We start from the raw sequence: 13,652 nt of genomic DNA, 5'->3' as shown, positions 1-13,652 counted from the left end.
ATGAAGATAATTTTAAATAAAAATGTTGATTAACTGTACCTCTAGGTACAGTAAATGGACCTCCGGCCACTCTGATGTGCGTACAGGACATTGCTATATAAACATGCATAGCGCTGTCTCGCTCGCACACCGGAATAGCGCGCGCATCCCATGTGAAGACACTGAAGATCCCTTAATACCGTTTTGAGAAGGCCCTAAAATCGTTATTATCATCCGATCGCCAATCCGCCCGCATCCGGTTCATCCGGATAAACCGATGCCGGTTATAATTAATCGCATCCGGTCAAGTAGGGCAGGTAAGATGTTTGTAAGAGGGTACAATCTGTACCGTACACCGGGTGTCGAGCGTAGTTACTGTGGGGCTCGCAGATTCCGAAGTTAGGAACTCGTACACGATGGCTGGAACGCGCTGGCTGGCTGCTGCAGATTACCTCCAGATTACCGCACCATTACCGGGCTGTGTAGGGTGTTTAATGAAAACACATTTGTTGATTTATAAGAAAACTTTGGAGAGTGTTGGGAGGCTGGTGCCTCTGTGGCTATTGATGAGTGAGTGACAAGCATCCAGGGTGGGCGCGTATATATAGGCGCGCTCGGCGCGATCCCCACCGTGGGTACTCTAGGCCACGCCTACTCAAGGCGTGGGTGTTACGTGCAGAGTGAGAAATTGTTTTATTCATCCAATAAGCTTAGTCTATTACATATTGTTCGTAATTAAGGGAAAAGGGTATGCAATTTATTGGGGAACAATTTACACTTAAAATTATACACATAACATAATAAAATCAATAAAAAATGGACACAAGTTACATAATAAAATAAACACAAAAAAGTAGATTAACATAATATAAGAACGATTAAAACTAAACATGTATGATTAAAAACTAGCTATACACGACAATCTCCCCCACGTGTGTCAACACCGTCTGATTGCGAGGAGTATATAGGTATAAGCCGGGAAACTGGGCGGCGGACGTCACCTGCGCGGGTGCGAACAATGGCTACTCTTACGTGGCCATCAGGGCCGGGAAAGAGTTGTGCGATTACGCCTCTAGGCCATGTTCCTCGTGGCATGGAGCTGTCCGCTACGATGACTACGTCGCCTACATGTAGTTTCTTCACGTTCTGATGAGCACCGGGCCGAGGGAGGAGGCTGGGTCGGTATTCTCGCTGCCAGCGCCTCCAAAAATGGTCGGCTAAGGTCTGCGCTGTCTTCCATGACGAGAGTGACATAGTCGCATCTGTGAAAACGCCCAGTGGTGACATTGAGCTCGATCGCCCGATGAGAAAATGGTTCGGCGTCAGAGCTTCGCTGTCTAGGTCTGGATTCACTGGTGTCAACGGTCGAGAGTTGACTATGTGCTCGGCTTCCAGCAGTAATGTATGCAGAACTTCTTCGTGAGGTGCTCTCTCTTTGAGTGTTACCTTTAGTGACCTTTTCACGCTGCCTACGAGCCGTTCCCATGCACCGCCGGCGGAAGGGTTGCCGGGCGGTATCTTTTTCCAGGTTATGGCTCGCTCGATCAAAAATGGCTTTAAAGTGTCGGGCAGCGTCTTCTTGGCTTCTGCCAGTTCTCGCTCTGCGCCGTAAAAGTTGGTGGCGTTGTCAGAGTAAAGAACTGTAGGCGTGCCGCGTCGCGCTATCATTCTGCGCAAGGAAAGTATCATAGAGGATGCCGAAAGTGAGGCGGCAAGCTCTAAGTGCACAGCGCGTGTCGTGAGGCATGTGTATAGTACACCCCATCTCTTTTCGCGGCGGCGGCCTATTGTGATTTGCATAGGGCCAAAAAGGTCTACGGCTGCAGCGGTAAATGGCGGTTGATTCGCCTGGAGCCTCTCTGGCGGGAGGTCGCCTACAGGAACCTTGAGTGTGGTTCCTTTATAGGTCCGACACCATTGGCACTTGTTCGCTATATAGCGAATATTACCGCGCAGCCCGATAATAAAATATCTCTGCTTCAACTCGTTGATGACGGTTGCGTGGTTGCCGTGGTCGAAGAGCGCATGAAAATGATGTATTAGCAGCTTGACGAAGTCTTCTTTTGCGTGTAGGACGGGTATGTGCACGTCTTTGTCAATTCTAGCGTTTAGCACTATGACTCCGTTCTTATCAAGTTGTATTGCTATCTTATGCAGCGGAGACTTCTTCGGTAGAGGCCGCCCAGTTTCCAATAGCTTAATCTCTTCTGGAAAGGCAGCATGTTGACTCCGGCGAATTAGCAATATCTCTGCTAAATTTAAATGCCCTTTATTCATTTCTGTATCTGTTTTCTTAGATAGCAGTGAGGCTTTAAATACCTCGGCGGCAACCAGAACCCTAGCGGTGGCGCGAACTAGTCGTACGAACTTTGAGAACCTACTTACCTCCGGCAGGTACTCAAACTTATTTTTCGCGACACCTACTGAGCATACGAGCTTGCTAACGCGTTCTTCGCCCGTATCGGCGACGGGCGTTGGCGCTTTTTCGGTCGGCCAATGCTCTTCGGGTTTACGTATAAAATCGGGCCCTATGAACCACCGGTGGTTCACTCCGAATTGCGCAGGTATACCGCGAGTCGCGTCGTCAGCCACGTTAGCTGCACTAGGCACCCAGCGCCAGTTGGCGGGGGTGGTAGTGTTCTCGATTTCTGCTAACCTATGTGCTACGAATGTTTTATACCTACGTGGGTCCGAACGTATCCACGTGAGCGCCGTTTTGGAGTCAGACCAAAAATACTTGTCCTTTATTACGTAATCTGACTCCTTGACTATGGTTTCCGCTAATCTAGTAGCTAGTACGCAGCTCTGCAATTCCATCCTCGGAATGCTAACTACCCGGAGAGGCGAAACGCGGGCCTTAGCGGCTACTAACGCGGAAGTTCGAGTCCCCTCGGGGTTGACGCTAACTAAATACACGGCCGCGGCATATATTTTTTCGCTCGCGTCGCAAAAAACATGCATATATGCCTCCCTATTAAATGCGGGCACGTGTCGCGGAATCTCTAAGTCTCGTAATTGTTGTACGTTATCGATGAACGATCGCCAGGCGGGTGCGAGTGAGACGGGTATAGGCGAGTCCCAACCGATTCCTGTCCTCCATATTTCCTGCATTAACGCCTTGCCTAAGACGGATATGGGGCTTACGTAACCGATCGGATCGAATATTGACATCGCGCTACTCGTTACCTGTCGCTTCGTTGGCAATTTCTGACCGTTAAGTACGTCTTCGGGCGTATTACGAAAGTTCACGTTGAAACCTAAGGTGTCACGCTTGTGATTCCATTTCAAACCTAAGGTACGTTCGCTCTCGCTCGCGCCTAACAAAGACGTTTCCTCTTTGCTATTAACTACGTCAGAAATTACCGCAGGGTGGTTTGAAGCGAACCCGCGGAGTTCGAAGGACGCGCGCATGTTTAGCTCGTAAATATCGTTTACTACGCGTCTGGCGTGCTCCTCTGACGTGTCGAGGGCGATCAACATGTCGTCCATGTACGTATTTTTAATTGTTTTTTCAGCTGCGATCGGAAACTCAGTACTATGCGTTTTTGCGTTTTCGTTTTTGACATATAACGCGGTTGTCGGCGACGCTGCCGATCCAAATATAAGCCGCTTCATTCTGTACTCTTGTGGAGGAGATGTACGGTCTTCCCCCCTCCAAACGAAACGTAACGCGTCCCGATCTCGCTCTACTATTTCGATCTGCAAAAACATCTCTTTGACGTCGGCTATTACCGCGATTTTACCTTCGCGGAACCGCACTAATACGCCAAAAAGTGACTCTAACAGATCGGGGCCGGCTAACAGCGCGCTGTTTAGCGAACGTCCGTATGCTGTAGCAGCCGCGTCCCAAACTAACCGCATTTTACCGCGCTGTGGGTGAAATGTGGGGAAATGAGCTAGGTACCACGTCCGGGGTGAGTCGGGGGGCGGGGGCGAGTTCATTTTCTCCGCGTAACCTTTATCGAGCAAGTTGTTCATGTGTTTCGTATATTCGGCTTTCAACTTTACGTCGCGGTCTAGTTTACGTTCTAGACTGAATAGCCGCTTTAACGCTTGCGCTCGGTTATCGGGGAGTTTTTCGTCGTCAGTTCGCCATAATAAGCCCGCTCGATACCGATTCTCCCCCGGTATCTTATCACACGTGGCTTTTAATAAGTCTAGCGCGCGTTGGTCGGGATCGGCCCGAGGCAACTTTTGCGAAACGCCTAACGATTCTATGTCGAAATGCTGTTTCATAAGCTCTAGAGCTTCGTCGTCCGCGGTTTTAGGCCGTGCGTGCCCTACAAAATTTACCGCGGCGCGACGCGTTCGGTCTGGGCCGTGTAGGACCCATCCTAATCTAGTTAGACTCGCGACGGGAAGGTTAGGCGGGCCGTCTATGACTTGCCGAGAAATGATGAGGTGCCAGTTATCTTGGCCTATCACGATAGTAGGTACTGACGTCGGGTAACTTAACTCGTCCGCGATTTTCGACAAATGTTCGCACTTGTCGACTAAGTCACGTGGTACGCCTTGCGAACCTATACCTATATCGCCTATCGTGAGCACCTCCATTAACTCCAAATGTCGGCTACAAAAACCCCTAATCGCGACCTGTAGTGAATACGAATCAGGGTCTGTGACTCTGCCGCCTATTCCTTCAATTTCTAGCGTCTCTCCGCGTACACGAGGCGCGATTTTGTCAGCTGTCTCGTGCAGCATTAAAGTCATTGCCGCGCCTTCATCGAGTAGCGCGAGGGTTTGTACGGTACCTAAAGGTCCCGACACCTCCACAGGCATGACTTTAAGATACGTTTGCGGGAGTCTAATATTGTTTACAGATACGGCCGGCGTACTGTTACCGTTCGCGGGCGCGGCCGCGTTCAGTCCGTGTAACAGCTTACTGTGACCGGCTTCGCACTGATTTACACCGCACGCGACGTATTTACACTTAAACGGCCTACGGTGATTCACGTCCAAACATCTGTAGCACAATCTAGCACCCTTCACCAGATCCCAACGCTCAGATATCGTCGCGGCTAAAAACTTTGAGCACGCACTGACTTTGTGCTCGTTCCCGCTCTTACAAATGGCGCATGTGCTGCGCGAGACAGGGACGGACGATATCTGCTGTTTGGGTCTAGCTCCGGTTGACGCGGGTTTTTTTTTATTGTTATTTTCGCGTGGTTTTACTTGTGCGACAGTATGTTTACTACGCGATCTACTCTCCGTTTCGCGTGGGTAATCTTCGTGGAAATCTGACTCCGAGCCCGTGCTACAGTCGCGGGAGAACGCGGGGACGCGAGATCTAGAGGGAGCGTTGCTCGACCGCCTAGGTTCGTGTTCAAAAGATACCGTGTTCACTACAGCTCGCGATCTAGTAGCCGGTCTGCGGTTTACGCGTTTGGCTGCAGTACTAATATCGTTGAGAAACTCAGATAAAGCGGCTAAGCCGGGAGTTTCCGAATTAGTCTGCCTATATTTGGCCCATTCGTAACGCACTATCAAATTTAATTTGTCCACTATTTTGTTCACTAGTTCAGGCGCGTGCAAATATTTTTCTTGACGCAATGATTTTACGGTGGCGACGGCGTTCGCGATATGCGCGGCAAACGACGAGATATTAGCATTGTCTTCCGACAAACGCGGCATGCGTTTGATATTATGCAGCTCCGTAAGTACAATTTCCTCGGGGTCGCCAAATTGCCGTTCTAGCGCTTCCATAATTTCGTATGGATCCTGAACAGTGTACATGATCGATTTTACGGCCGTCCGGGCCTCGCCTTTAAGCGCGCGTCTGATTCTACTGACATTATTGACGGCACTAAACATGGGCGACGTGTCCTCGAACTCCGCTCTAAACGATATCCATTCGGTGATATCTCCGCCGAACGGGGGTAACTCAGGCGGCTTGTGATACATTGGCGGGTAGGTACCGTGTGGTACCTCTAAAAATCGCGGTTGCGGTTTGCTGGCCCGGTCGGGCGCGGCGCGCGGCGCGGTCTCTTTCGGCGGCGGGATTTTAACATTTTTACGCGCGGTCTCGCGCTGTAGCGTCGCTTGTCGTTCTACCCAACTTCTAGTTCGTACCTCGGCCTCGGACTCGACACTGCCGCCGTCAGACTGCGCCTTAACTTGGGCAATCTGCAGCATTAACTTGGCAGTATCGGACTCTGCTTTGGCTACGACTAGAGCGGCTTTACGAACCTCGAGCTCTGCTAACAGCACGGTTAATTCACTATCGCGGTCCCTACTTACCGATTCGCGAACAGACCTAACTGACTCGCGAACAGACGGCGCTCGCGGCGGCGGCGCAACAACGGGTGGCACTAAAGTATTCGACCGACTGCGAACTACCACTGTATCGTTATGACGCTCGTCTGAGTGTACCGACTCATTTTCTTTCTCATCACTAGTTTTCTGGTCGCCACTGGTGCCTTTGCTCCACGTATTGGTAGCGCCGGACGTAGTATTGCCGGACGAGGGCGTAGGCGTGGGGACAGGCAGGTCCCGTTTGCGTGAGCGTAGTGATCTTCCGTCTTGCGACATCTTCTTCTTTCTTGATTTTTACGCACACAACACAACACAACACTTGACACACGCGGGGGGTCCCTAACTATATACAAATTTACCTGCCTAACGCCTATGCTCTGACGCTACCGAGCGCAGCGTCAGTGCCCCTAAGCGTGGATCCCTCGGTGCACTGAATCTCCCGCAATGGCTAAAGTGCAAGGCCTAGAGCGTTCGAAAACAGTGTGATGGTATCACCATGTGACACATGCAACTAAAGTTGCCAGGACACGTGAGTGGAGGCGAACCTACGACACTGCACGGTCCACCGGCAAGCCGGTAATGGTGGGTTACGGAAAAGGTTGGTAGATAGGGTCTGAGCCGAAGCGAACTTCGGGGGCTCAGCGCGTTCGTTTTTCTTATTTCTTTGTTCTCCTGAATTAAGTATAGTTCTACTTAAAATTCAGCGCGTACTTGTTTCTTTCTTCATTCGGCAAACGAAGGACCATAATGTCGAGCGTAGTTACTGTGGGGCTCGCAGATTCCGAAGTTAGGAACTCGTACACGATGGCTGGAACGCGCTGGCTGGCTGCTGCAGATTACCTCCAGATTACCGCACCATTACCGGGCTGTGTAGGGTGTTTAATGAAAACACATTTGTTGATTTATAAGAAAACTTTGGAGAGTGTTGGGAGGCTGGTGCCTCTGTGGCTATTGATGAGTGAGTGACAAGCATCCAGGGTGGGCGCGTATATATAGGCGCGCTCGGCGCGATCCCCACCGTGGGTACTCTAGGCCACGCCTACTCAAGGCGTGGGTGTTACGTGCAGAGTGAGAAATTGTTTTATTCATCCAATAAGCTTAGTCTATTACATATTGTTCGTAATTAAGGGAAAAGGGTATGCAATTTATTGGGGAACAATTTACACTTAAAATTATACACATAACATAATAAAATCAATAAAAAATGGACACAAGTTACATAATAAAATAAACACAAAAAAGTAGATTAACATAATATAAGAACGATTAAAACTAAACATGTATGATTAAAAACTAGCTATACACGACACCGGGGTTACTATGAATCGCGGAACTTTGATAAATAGGGAGATGGTTTCTGAACGCAAGCTTAAGAATTTTATGATGTGGTGTGTGACTAGAGGTTTCACTGCTTTTTAGGGTTCTGTAGTCAACTTGGAACCCTTATAGTTGCGCCGTGTCCGTCTGTCTGTCTGTCTGTCCGTCCGAGGCTTCGCTCCGTGATCGTTTGTGCTATAAAGCTGCTTTGGCATGGATATATAATCCAATCAATCCGACATGTGGGATGTCGTTGAATAGGCAAAACTTCATCAATCATGTTTTGATAATGTGAATATTTTTGGAAAAAATCGCTCAGAAAGAAAAAAATGTGCCCGTCCCCTATTTTAAAAATAACCAATTACCATTACCACAAAATAAAAAATAACATCATAGAGACCCTATGTTACGCCAGATACACGTGTTGCTAGGCCCGCGAAGTTTTTTAAGTAAAATGAGTGGGACCGGCAAACAGACGGCATAACGAGCTGAACTCCGTTCAAATTAGCACGGCGCCCGCGCCCGCGGCTACACGGGCTCCACTGAGGGCGAGTTAGGACTTCTACTACCAGACCAGTGAAACCCGCGTCTAAGAGCATACGTACAGACGGACTGAAACCCGACTGCAATAGGGTTGTTGACACATGTTGAATTGTGTAACTAAATCAAGTTAAGAGCGCTCTTACAAGAAAAGTCGAAATAATGCAAAATTGATGATACTAGTCGACGAAATTCAGGACTTTGCGCTCATTATTAGAAACAATGAGTACTTGTTCCAGTAAAAGCGTCTTCTTATCTTTATAAATATCGTTGTAAATATTAGAAAAAGGACTTATTAAATTAGTAATGATTTTTTTTCTGATGGTCGTTTCCGAAAAACCCCGTGAAGCACTGAATGGCGAGCTCTTATTTGGAAATGTTGAGAATTTTACTCTGCTAAACCTGGCTATTTTGTATTACTAATACCCTGTACTTTAGGCATATCAAACTATATTTTTCCTACATACCTTTGAGAAAGAGAAAATCAAAGTAAAACGAACTCGATTTTCTCTCCGAAACAAGTGTCAATTCCTACGAAAATCTACTTAATATCGAAGTCATTTTCATACTCAAGCAATCTGCAACGTTTGCTTATACTGTTGGTATACATTAGTGTTTATGAAATTCTACTATAATTTTTTGGCAATTTTTTGAAAACTACTCTATATTACCGATGACGCGCGCTGCGCCAGCTCAGTGCCGCGGCAGAGCTTGTAGAGGCAGGACGTGTGTCGGTCGGCTCCGCACATTTTCAACGGCGACGACGAGGTTTTTTATCATTGTGTGCGGCGGGCGCCGTGTAAAACGCTATACTGTGTGCGTGTAAACCGCAACGAGAGACTTTGATCCTAGCACCGTTTTTATAGTATTATAATTTATAATGGTACAGTTTAATAAACTACCGGACAGGATTAAAAATATTTGAAACGACCTGACATTCTATTATGTATTTATTTGACTCAAGATAGTACTCAGGGTCTGATGATGGAGCCGGAAGGTGGTCACCGGTACCAATCAACCATGCAACTAAACCACTTCGTGTTTAGGCTCGTTTTATTCATCTCAACAAGATCTTTGACACAAGATAGTACTCAGGGTCTGATGATGGAGCCGGAAGGTGGTCACCGGTACCAATCAACCATGCAACTAAACCACTTCGTGTTTGGGCTCGTTTGATTCGGCTCAACAAGATCTTTGACTTAAGATAGTACTCAGGGTCTGATGATGGAGCCGGAAGGTGGTCACCAGTACCAATCAACAATGCAACTAAACCACTTCGTGTTTAGGCTCGTTTTATTCGTCTCAACAAGATCTTTGACTTAAGATAGTACTCAGGGTCTGATGATGGAGCCGGAAGGTGGTCACCGGTACCAATCAACCATGCAACTAAACCACTTCGTGTTTGGGCTCGTTTGATTCGTCTCAACAAGATCTTTGGCACAAGATAATACTCAGGGTCTGATGATGGAGCCGGAAGGTGGTCACCGGTACCAATCAACCATGCAACTAAACCACTTCGTGTTTAGGCTCGTTTGATTCGTCTCAACAAGATCTTTGACACAAGATAGTACTCAGGGTCTGATGATGGAGCCGGCAGGTGGTCACCGGTACCAATCAACCATGCCACTAAACCACTTCGTGTTTAGGCTCGTTTTATTCGTTTCTACAAGATCTTTGACACAAGATAGTACTCAGGGTCTGATGTTGGAGCCGGAAGGTGGTCACCGGTACCAATCAACCATGCAACTAAACCACTTCGTGTTTAGGCTCGTTTGATTCGTCTCAACAAGACCTTGAACACAAGATAGTACTCAGGATCTGATGATGGAGCTGGAAGGTGGCCACGGGTACCAGTCTACCGTGTAACTGAACCACTTCGTGTTTGGGCTCGTTTGATTTGTCGCAACAAGATCTTTGACACAAGGTAGTACTGAGGGTCTGATGATGGATCCGGAAGGTGGTGACCGGTACCAATCAACCATGCAACTAAACCACTTCGTGTTTGGCTTCGTTCGATTCGTCGCAACAAGATCTTTGACACAAGTTAGTACTCAGGGTCTGATGATGGAGCTGGACTGTGGCCACGGGTACCAGTCTACCATGTAACTGAACCACTTCGTGTTTGGGCTCGTTTGATTTGTCGCAACAAGATCTTTGACACAAGGTAGTACTGAGGGTCTGATGATGGATCCGGAAGGTGGTCACCGGTACCAATCAACCATGCAACTAAACCACTTCGTGTTTGGCTTCGTTCGATTCGTCGCAACAAGATCTTTGACACAAGTTAGTACTCAGGGTCTGATGATGGAGCTGGACTGTGGCCACGGGTACCAGTCTACCATGTAACTGAACCACTTCGTGTTTGGGCTCGTTTGATTCGTCGCAATAAGATGTTTGACACAAGATACTACTCAGGGTCTGATGATGGAGCTGATGATGACAGACAGGTACCCGTCGCCACCTTCGCGCTCCATCATCAGACCCTGAGTACTACCTTGTGTCAAAGATCTTGTTGAGATGAATAAAACGTGCCTAAACACGAAATGGTTTAGTTGCATGGTTGATTGGTACCGGTGACCACCTTCCGGCTCCAACATCAGACTCTGAGTATCACCTAGTGTCAAAGATCTTGTTGAGACGAATCAAACGATCCTAAACACGATGTGGTTTAGTTGCATGGTTGATTGGTAATGGTACCTTCCAGCTCCATCATCAGACCCTGAGTACTGTCTTGTGTCAAAGATCTTGTTGAGACGAATCAAACGAGCCCAAACACGAAGTTGTTTAGTTACATGATAGACTGGTACCCGTGGCCACCTTCAAGCTCCATCATCAGACCCTGTGTATCTTCAGTGTCAAAGATCTTGTTGAGACGAATCAAACGAGCCTAATCATGTTACTACATGGTTGATTGGTATCCGTGACCACCTTAATCATCATCAGATCCTCAGTACCAGTTCGTTTTTAAACCCTCGTTGATACAAACTTTACAACCTATAGGTACCAAATGCAATGACGAAACATGTAAATAAGCGAGTAGGTACCTATAATTTCTTTCGAGTAATATACCTTCATAAGTACAAGTATGGGGCTATTCATAAATTACGTCGTTTCAAATGGGAGGAGTGGGGGGGTCTGGACATCGGATGATGATAACATGACGTAGGAGGAAACAGATTCATCCGAAGCTTGATTTTTGGATGATTTGAGGGGTGGGGGGGGTCAAAAATCGTCAAAAATAGATGACGTAATTTATGAACAGCCCCTATGTACATTTGCACTGCATTTAGTATTTTCGTTCTTACCAAATAACAGTTTTAGAACTTTAAAAGTTAAGTACAGTTAGTGTTGTTATGGTTGATTTCAATATGCTTCGCGAAGGATCAAGAATGTTTAATCCATCATTGTAGTGCGAGTGTGGTAGAAGGGATCGGCGTACTGAGCTCGCACGGCCTGCCGCAGCGCGTAAAATACCTAAACTCGCTCAACGCCGAAATGTAATAGCGCTCTTAAATAGATAGAAAATGAGCAATTTATCACAATAAATTGGAAACTTTAAAAATATACGGGAATAATAAAAAAATACAAGACCTCAAAAGTTTGAAAAAAAAATTTTTTTTTTTAACTTTCAAATAGGAAAAAAAAGGTAGGTACCATTCGATTCCTTACATTTTATTTAAAAAAATATTGTATACCAACAATATACATAAACGCAATATTTCACCGACAAAATCGCAATTTACTTGTTTTTCATACATCGAAACGGCCTCTAACGTTACATGGTGACGTCACAATGTATTTCCATTTTGTTAGAAGCGTTTCGTCAGTAAAGTGCTGGTGCCAGACTTTGACCATCATTTCTGACTTTTGTATTGCTTTAAGACAATGGGTCCCATACAGACATTTGATCCTCAAAACAAACCTGATCGATTGATACCATTCATAAAAAATTGTCAAATACCCTATTTGTATGGAAACTGCAGTCGGCGTGCAGTCAACGTGTAGTTCCCATATAAAATGCAGTCGGGTTGCAGTCCGATTGTATTGGCCCTAAGAGTGCATTTCCCGAGGATGCGTAGCGAGGGATGTGTTTCTTAAGGCCCTATACAAATACTTCTTCTCACTCTCACTGAGCGTAAGCGTGAGCGAGATGGATGAGAATTTTAATTTGTAACAAAAAGAAGGTTCCCTCAAAAATAAAAGTGCGCATTTTTAGCAGGCAAATATACTACGGGGGCACAAGTCTTAAACGGCCAATCCAGATATAAGTACCTAGCGTTGTTTGTAGTCCTAGTATTACAATTGTAGGACAAGAAGTTATCGCTGACAGTCGGCTGAGCCTTTACTGAGGATAAATTAACGCAGTCGAAATATACCGCGAAAACGAGAATACCGATGTATGCCCTTTTATACGATTTAAACAGACATAAAATATATTATTTCGTGAATAGCGAGTTTAATTGCTTAAACTAGCTGACGAATCATAGAACATTCTAGTAAACAACTTTGGAATTAAAAAGCTAGCTAGGCTAAGTTACAGTTAGTTGGTTATTTTAATGATGATGAGGCTAATTAGGTAAGCAAAAATGAGAAAATGCAAAAAATTGGCACAAGAATTTTATTCAGCTCTTGAGGTGGCCCGAGGTACTCGTAGATGGGCCTTTTAATTTTAAAGTTGTACCTACAGTCAGCAACATTAGTTGCTAAGCGGGCGAGGTGTATCAAAATGATCTCGACGCGACTTTATTGTTAAGAGAATAAGAGCGTGTCGAGGTAATTTTGAACACCTCGCCCGCTTAGCAACTTCTGCTGCTGACTGTACACTACATTTTAAGATTTGGCAATGTTTATGTTATTTCTACTCAGAATCTCGAGCTCTTTCTATCTTAAAAGAAGAAAAAAAGTGTCCGAAGGTTTTTATTTCTATTCCGTTACCATTTTCATAGACTTTCATAGACTGAGGGGCTACCGCGAAAACCGAAATACGCAAATTGCGGGGATCTTTCTCTTTTACACCAATGAAGGCGTAATTAGAGTGACAGAGAAAAATGCCCGCAATAGCCCTGGTGTTGCGGGTGTCCATGGGCAACGGCAATCGCTTACCATCAGGCAATTCGTCTGCTCGTTTGCCTCCTATATTATAAAAACCGGACAAGTGCGAGTCGGACTCGCCCACCGAGGGTTCCGTACTTTTTAGTATTTGTTGTTATAGCGGCAACAGAAATACATCATCTGTGAAAATTTCAACTGTCTTGCTATCACGGTACAGCCTGGCTCCAATTTCACCACGGTGACAGGTGCGACAATTGTAAAACATCACTGTTGCTGACGTCACAGGCATCCATGGGCTACGGTTACCGCTTACCATCGAGCGGGCCGTATTCCTGTTTGCCACCATCATTGTTTTATTAAAAAAAAACTTTATTATATCGGAAAAAAACAGATATTTCTCTTGCTAAGTTTATGACAATTGTCACAAGAAACATTACAATTGTCACGAAATTCCGACATATAACTCATTACCTGTCAAGAATTACCTACAATTCTTCTAAATCTTGACAATT

The 13,652-nt window shown here is 46.1% G+C and overlaps 1 protein-coding gene across 5 annotated transcripts in view; it reads right to left on the bottom strand.

The window, feature by feature from the left end:
- Positions 1-13,652, bottom strand: part of LOC134794096 (liprin-alpha-1) — a 269,061-nt gene that overhangs the window by 192,463 nt on the left and 62,946 nt on the right. The window lies entirely within an intron of this gene.

This window comes from Cydia splendana, chromosome 10, assembly GCF_910591565.1.
Source record: "Cydia splendana chromosome 10, ilCydSple1.2, whole genome shotgun sequence".
Classification (NCBI taxonomy): Eukaryota; Metazoa; Arthropoda; class Insecta; order Lepidoptera; family Tortricidae; genus Cydia; species Cydia splendana.
Note: the sequence above shows the minus strand (reverse complement) of the source record. Positions and strands in the feature narration are given on the sequence as shown.